The 6,739-nt window shown below is 46.9% G+C and overlaps 1 long non-coding RNA gene across 1 annotated transcript; it reads left to right on the top strand.

Moving 5' to 3' along the window:
* On the top strand, positions 1 to 2,637 carry LOC144366242 (uncharacterized). Its single transcript, XR_013425228.1, has 2 exons — positions 1 to 66; positions 2,446 to 2,637. It is a non-coding gene; the product is annotated as an uncharacterized LOC144366242 (long non-coding RNA).
* Positions 2,638 to 6,739: the final 4,102 nt, after the last annotated feature.

Here is a 6,739-nt window from a genome sequence, read left to right as displayed (position 1 = left end):
TCTTGCAGGAATTGTTTGAGCTCAGCCCCTCAGACCAGAATCCATTCCTGATTAGGAGGGTCGCTGGTGAGGTTATGCAGCCTCTGGGGTGGAATGTAGAGGGTGTGCTGGGGCTTGTGGGATGGGCTGGGAGGACAGGGGCTGGTTATAGCTGGAGCTGGGAACCCAAGCAGGACTAGACCCAGGCCAGAGCAGAAGAGTCTGGTGTCCATGTCCAGTCCTGGAAGTGTGGTCCCTTGCCTTCTCTGTATTAGGCATTTGGAACCTGTCTCTAGGCAAAGGGCCATAGAGTGTCCTCACTGGAGTGGTCACCTTGAGGTAGTATATAAAAGACTGACAGGATCTCCTGGACAGGAGGGGATGTGGAGGGCCAGCAGTGTCTGAGAGGGAGGGAGAGGCAGCTGTTCAAAGAGGCTGCAGTGGGCAGGGCTCCAGGCAGTCTCCTGTGGACAGAGCCCTGCTGAGGGGCTGAGCTCTGAGGAGGGTCTGTCAGGGCTGGTGGGTCCTGAGAGGGGATCTCTGACAAGCACACTAGCTGGGGCTTGTGGGGTGGGGTCTGGAAGCGGGTGGGTATCACTTCTCAGGGGAGGGGCAGAGAGGACCACTGTGGAGGTGAGAGTCACACAACCTCCAAGGAATCAGAGAAGGGTGTGATGGGTCCAGGGAGCATCCTCATGTGTCCCTCTGCCCCATTCCCATCAGCTTCCCTGGCTCCCCGACCTCCACCACCTTTGCCCTGGGTGGCCTCTGGAGCTGTAAGAAGGGCAGCATAGGGTCATCTGGACCTGCTTAAGCTTCACAGTCCCCACCTCATGGTTCTTCCCAGGTCCCCGGGTCACAGGTATCTACTTGGATAACTTGCAAGTGGAGAATTATTGTAATCCTTTTGTTAAAGAGGCCTCCTCCAAATTATTTAAGCCTTGATCCACCTCTGCCCAAGGGACGTGGCAGTGATATGTGTGGGGCTGTGGCCTCAGGATTCTGAGGTGCTGTTGCCCCCAGCGTACTTGACCCACCCCAGGGAGACTGGACTTAGCTCAGAGCTCTCCCAGCCACTTGGCCTGTGCCATGTGTGATGTGTAAGGGCCAGTAAAGCTGCTTTCTGTGGAATTCCAGCTAGGTCCAGAGAACCTCCTGGGTCTACTCTAGGACCTGGAATGTGACCTTCTGACCTTGCAGAACCTCCCCTACAGGCTGATCCCCAAAGTGCAGAGAGGGGCAAGGATTCTTCCACATGTTGGCCACTCAGGAGCACGAGTGAATGATAGTCAACTGACTTGAAAGTCAGAGTGACTACCTGGCTCAAGGCTGTGACCTCCTGTGATTTGCAGAGCCAAGGTCCTTAAGAATGGAAAGGGCATTGGTGACTACTATGCCTACCATCCCAGCCACTGAGACTGAAGCAAGAAGATTGTCAATTTGAGGCTAACATAGGCAAATTAGGGAGATCCTGTCTCAAAATAAAAGTAAAAAGGGTTGAAGATGTAGCTCAGCAGTAGAATCACCCCAGGGTTCAATTCCTATTTCTGCAAGAAAAAGAACAGAAGTTGAAGAGATGCAGGAAGGGGAGAAGAAAGTATTGATAAGTGAGGCCAAAGGATTCTTTGCCCAACCAGGTCAGAACCCACCCCCCATCCACCCCCATCCTCAGTGTTGCATCCTTTCCATTGGTGTGCAATTATCTGTGGATCCAGTTGTCAGTTCAGACTAATCCTTGTGTTAAGGTTCCATCCAGGTAGTCCTCTCTGAGGAATATGAACACAAGGTCACAAAAGACCATGTGGCAGCACACTGGGACAAAACATTTAAAATATAAAATGGTAAGCCCCGTGCTGTGGTGCTCATCTGTATTCCCAGCCACTTGGGAAGCTGAGGCACAAGGATTGTAAATCCAAGGCCAGCCTGGGAAACTTCGTGAGACTGTCTCAAAATAAAACAAACAGGGCTGAGGGTGTAGTTCAGTGGTAGGGCACTTGCCCAGCATGCAGTAAGCCCTGGGTGCAATCCACAGTACCATATACACACAAAAGCCACAGACGGAGGCAAAATATTTATAATAGAAGTGACAATCTGATCTAACAACCCAATATAAAAGAGAGCAAAAGATATAAACACAAAAATGAAAATAAGTAGCCAGTGAATCTGTGAGCAGATACTCAGTCTCATTCATAACTGAAGAAAGGCAAGTTGTTGTGGCTATAAAACCAAATTTGTTTTGTGGTACTGAGGACTGAATCCAGGGCCGTGTGCATGTTGTAAGCATTCTACCCCTGAGCTACAACCCCAGTCCTAGGAGAACAAGGTTCAATTTATTCTGCCTCTGCCCCATGGGATGTGTCCACGGTTAGTCCTGTCAGACTGCCCCAGCCCCCTGCCTCTCAAGGTGACATGCTGAGCACAGCGAGGGGTTCACCCTGACTTTTTCTCTGTTTTTCTTCCTGATAGCCCTTGCTGAAGCCTTAAAGAATGCCCAAGAGTCGGGAGAGAAAGTGGCGAAGGAAGTCACTGAGAGTGTGACCAACACTGTCACAGATGCTGTCACTCACGCCATAGAGGGCCTGGGCACACCAGGACAGTGTGCCTTTTGGCTTCCACAGCTGATCTTCTCTAAATCTCAATAAAAAGCCGTGAAATGTGCACACTGACTCCGTGACTTATTCTTCTTGCAAAGGAAACACTAGGCAAAGTTTTTGTTTGGGTTCTGGGGACTGAACTCAGGGCCTCACACTTGCTGAGCATGCACACTCCCACTGAAGGGCACCTCCAGTCCCTGAGAAGGTATTTTTAGGCTCAGTTGTACCTCGACTAGAGAACCCACCAGCATGGCAAGCACCTGCCAGTGGGTCAGGTCGTTTTCTAGGATGAGTCACATGATGCACCAGATGCTTCTGTGGTTTCTCCTATCAGAAGGCAGCTTCCCTGCTCTCGACCTGGTACTGGGGATTGAACCCAGTGAAGCTTTGCCACTGAGCTACATCCCAATCCTTTATATCCAAATCTTAACATCTTTTATTTTGAGAAAGGGTCTAAGCTGCCAGGCTGGACTTGAACTTGTGATCCCCCTCTTCCAGGAGCCTCTGGAGTAGCTGCAATCACAGGCATGTGTCACCTCTGTGCCTGAGCAGCAAGCTGTTCCATTGTTATCTTCTGCTCTCTCCCTCCTTCCTTCTTACTGCATCACCTCATTCATACTAAACCTGTGTTCTACCACGAGCTCCCCTTCCATCCTGTGCTCCGTGAAAAGACTGTTCCCCAGAAACTACAGTTTTCAGATACTTTGATGCTTGGAGCACAAGAGGGAGTACCTGAATTCGTCTTGCATATTCTTTGGGTCTTTCCTGTAACGTTCTGGCAGGACTCAGGAAGGTAACAGACAACTCTGATGAGAAGTTTGGCAGGGCAGGCTCCCACTAAGCTTCTTCACGTTCTGCAAGAGACTCCGACAAGCATTGCTGCTGTATAGTTGTGGAAGAAGGGTCAAGGAGGCCCTGAGTCCACTGCTGATTGGCCCTAGCAGCTGCTCTTACATCTCCATTGGGGCCTTATGTCAGGTCCATTTGTCGATAGCAAGTCAGTACTGTACAGGTTACACATGTGTAAGCAGCACTGAGCTTAAAAGTTTGGGAATATAAAAAAGGAAATGAAGTGTGACAATAGAGCTGGGAGCTGTTTTCTTAGGAATTAGAAGGAAGGTGCTATGATCAAAGAAGGAATTAGAAGCTTACAATATTTCCGGTCTTTTCTAGAGTTAAACTTATAAATTTCTGAATGGACCTAGAATATCCAAAGTTTCATCTTCAGAACACCTGCCACTGTCCAGCTAGAGTGGGGCATTGTATCTCAGTTTGGCTCCTGATGACTTTGATCTTCCCCTTTCTATAACCTAAGCTCAGAGGGCTAAAATAATTGTGGTGGCCGAGTAAACTGGAACACCTTCTTTGAATGCCTGTTGGTTTTAGGGCTTTCTTTTTCTGGTCAGCACAGATGCACACAGGGGCCTAAAGTGCCCACACAGATTTATTGGAGCCTGTCTTAAGAGTGACAGGTTGTTAGTCCCTAAAATGCTAGTCAGATATCAAATGGATGGCAAGTTGTGGTGTTTATTAGGCATGTGACACACAAGATGGAGTTGGTACCTATTAATTCCACTGTATTATAAATTCCTTAGCTTAAAAAAATGGGATTCAGATCCAGATGTCCTTTAAGTGGGATTGGCCAAGAAATATTGCATATATTTGAAATGGAATACTCCATGCCTATTAAAAACAAGAGGAAATTTACATATATCATGAGGCTGTATCAAAGTGTCAACCAGTTGTAAAATACATAGGTAGAATAATTTCAATTTCATACTGCAAAAATAATTGTAAAGGGAAACAACTGATACCATTCAAAGAACAAATTTTGTTTTACTTCCATCTCACATTTTGTTTTGCTGTGTGTGCTCTGCAATGAGGAGGCATGAAATCAACTTCCATCAAACTATGCAAGGTATAAAAACAATATAAAAAGTGAGAGTGATGTCAGCAAAAATGGTGGGATAAGGAACCGCTAACAATTTTCTTCTCTAGGAAAGCAATGAGAAAACTGCTGTGTATGCAGAGGTCAGCAGCAAATAATGTCAAGACCAGAATGGACCCCAACATTCATGACTGCTTGAAGACTCTGCCTAACTATAGCCTTCCATCTTGTTCAAAAACCTGAAGAAACCTTATACCCTTGTAGTTAGTCTCCAGACAAATTGAAAGTGGTGTGGGGAGGTGGAAATGAGGCTCAGTGTTAGAGCACTTGCCAGGCATGCGTGAGGCCCTGGGTTTGATCCAACAAGGAAAAAAAAAACCTATCTGGCATTATGAGAATGGGAGGTGGTCACTTGATATGGTCACCTCTCCTTTCTCCTACTTTGGAACTTATGGATTGAACTCTTTGACCATCTGTCTTCCAAACACCTGATGTGAAATGGTGGAAGTCTAATAAACACTGTCTGTAGCTACCTGTGGGTAAAGTTTTAGTATAGTAGCTTCCAGAGGCCTTCATCTTCCTGTTTTTGTTATCATGATTTGATATCATGTTCTCTAATGGAAAATTTTAGGATTAAATTAATCAGTATTTATGGTTCTCATGGTAATGCAGTAAGGTGGGACTCTGAACTCGGTTGCTCTCACCTTACTCAAACACCTGAGATAATGAACTTACATAAGGAGGGAGATGTTGCTCTGACTCATGATTTCAGTTCATGGTAACTTGCCCCAGTGCCTTTGGGCCTGGGTTGAGGCAGGACATCATGGTGAGTGCAGGCAGTGGGGGAACTGTCACTGCAATGCAGCCTGGAGGCAAAGAGCAAAGGGCTGGGGGCCAGTGCTCCCCAGTGACCTACCTTCCTTCCTCTAGTCCCCATTGCCTAATGTCCCACCTTGTCCCAAGAGTGTCATAGGCTGGGGACCAAGTCTTCACCCTATAGGCCTCTGGGGACATTCATCATCCTAAATATACAACACTCACAAGTTCAGGTTCAGCACAGTGGAGCTCTAAAGTGCTTATTTCTTCTGTCCATGAAGCTTTTTTAATGTCATTTTATTGTGGTAGATGTATATTTATCCAAAGCACACTACTGAAATCTGTGAAAACTCAACAAATAAATAAATAAAAATTAAGGGCTGGCGATATAGCTCAGTAGTTATAATACTTGTCTCACATAGAAAAGCCCATGGGTTCAGTTCCAGGATTATAACACACTTAGAAGAAAATAGGGAAAAATTTCATGATGCTTGATTTGACAATCATTACTTGCATCTGACACCAAAAGCACAGCTAACAAAGTGAATATACGTAAACTGCATCAAATTTAAAAACTTCTTTGCATCAAATAACACAATCATCAAAGTGAAAACATAAGCTGAGAAAATATTTGCAAGTTGTATATTTGATAAGAGGTGAACATTCATCATGTATAAAGAGCTCCTACAATTCCACAATAAAGTAACCCAATTACAAACAAAACAAGTCACTAGGCATGGTGGTGCATGCCTGTAATCCCAGAGCCTAATGAAGCCTAGGCAGGAAGATCCCACTTCCACAACTTTGCACTGTAATTCCGTCCACCCATCATCCATCCTTTCTTGCTGCATGCACACTAGGACTTTTGTTTTAATTTAAAAAACAAAGCAAGTGAATATGAAACACTTTCCAGTTCTGGGAAGATTCGGTGAAGAACTGGAGGTCACCCCACGCACCTCCTCGCCAGGCCTTCTCCTGCCTGTCAGCAGGTGGCAGTGTTTCCTTCCTGACTCCCTCCTTTATCTAGCTGTGGGTGGCCACCTTTCTCCAGGCTTTGACCTCTGCCATCCCCACCCCAGGGTGGCGCCCAGTTGCATGCTGATGTCCTTGTGTCTGACTGTCCCCAAAAGGAGTCCTTTGCAAGCCTGCAAAATGAGCCAACACTGGTTCCCTCCAGCTCAAAGAAAGGTCCATGAAGAGACACCTGGGGCAGTCTGAAGGCAGCGCCAGCATCCCCATGGGGACCACACCTGTGAAAGGTGACCCCTGATCAGAAGAGATGGCATGGAGACACACAGGAAGGCTGGGTGGGGGGTGGTCCAAAAGAGCCCCAGATCTTTCTGGTGCACATCCTTGCCCTGTGTGACTCAAGGATAAATTCCCGTGGGCCTCACACTGGCTGATCCCCTGTTCTTCTGAGTGAGTGCCTTCAGAATGGGTGCAGGGCCTAGCTCTGACCAGG

This window comes from Ictidomys tridecemlineatus, chromosome 1, assembly GCF_052094955.1.
Source record: "Ictidomys tridecemlineatus isolate mIctTri1 chromosome 1, mIctTri1.hap1, whole genome shotgun sequence".
In the NCBI taxonomy this organism is placed as follows: Eukaryota; Metazoa; Chordata; class Mammalia; order Rodentia; family Sciuridae; genus Ictidomys; species Ictidomys tridecemlineatus.
This window is presented reverse-complemented; position numbering and strand designations above follow the sequence as displayed.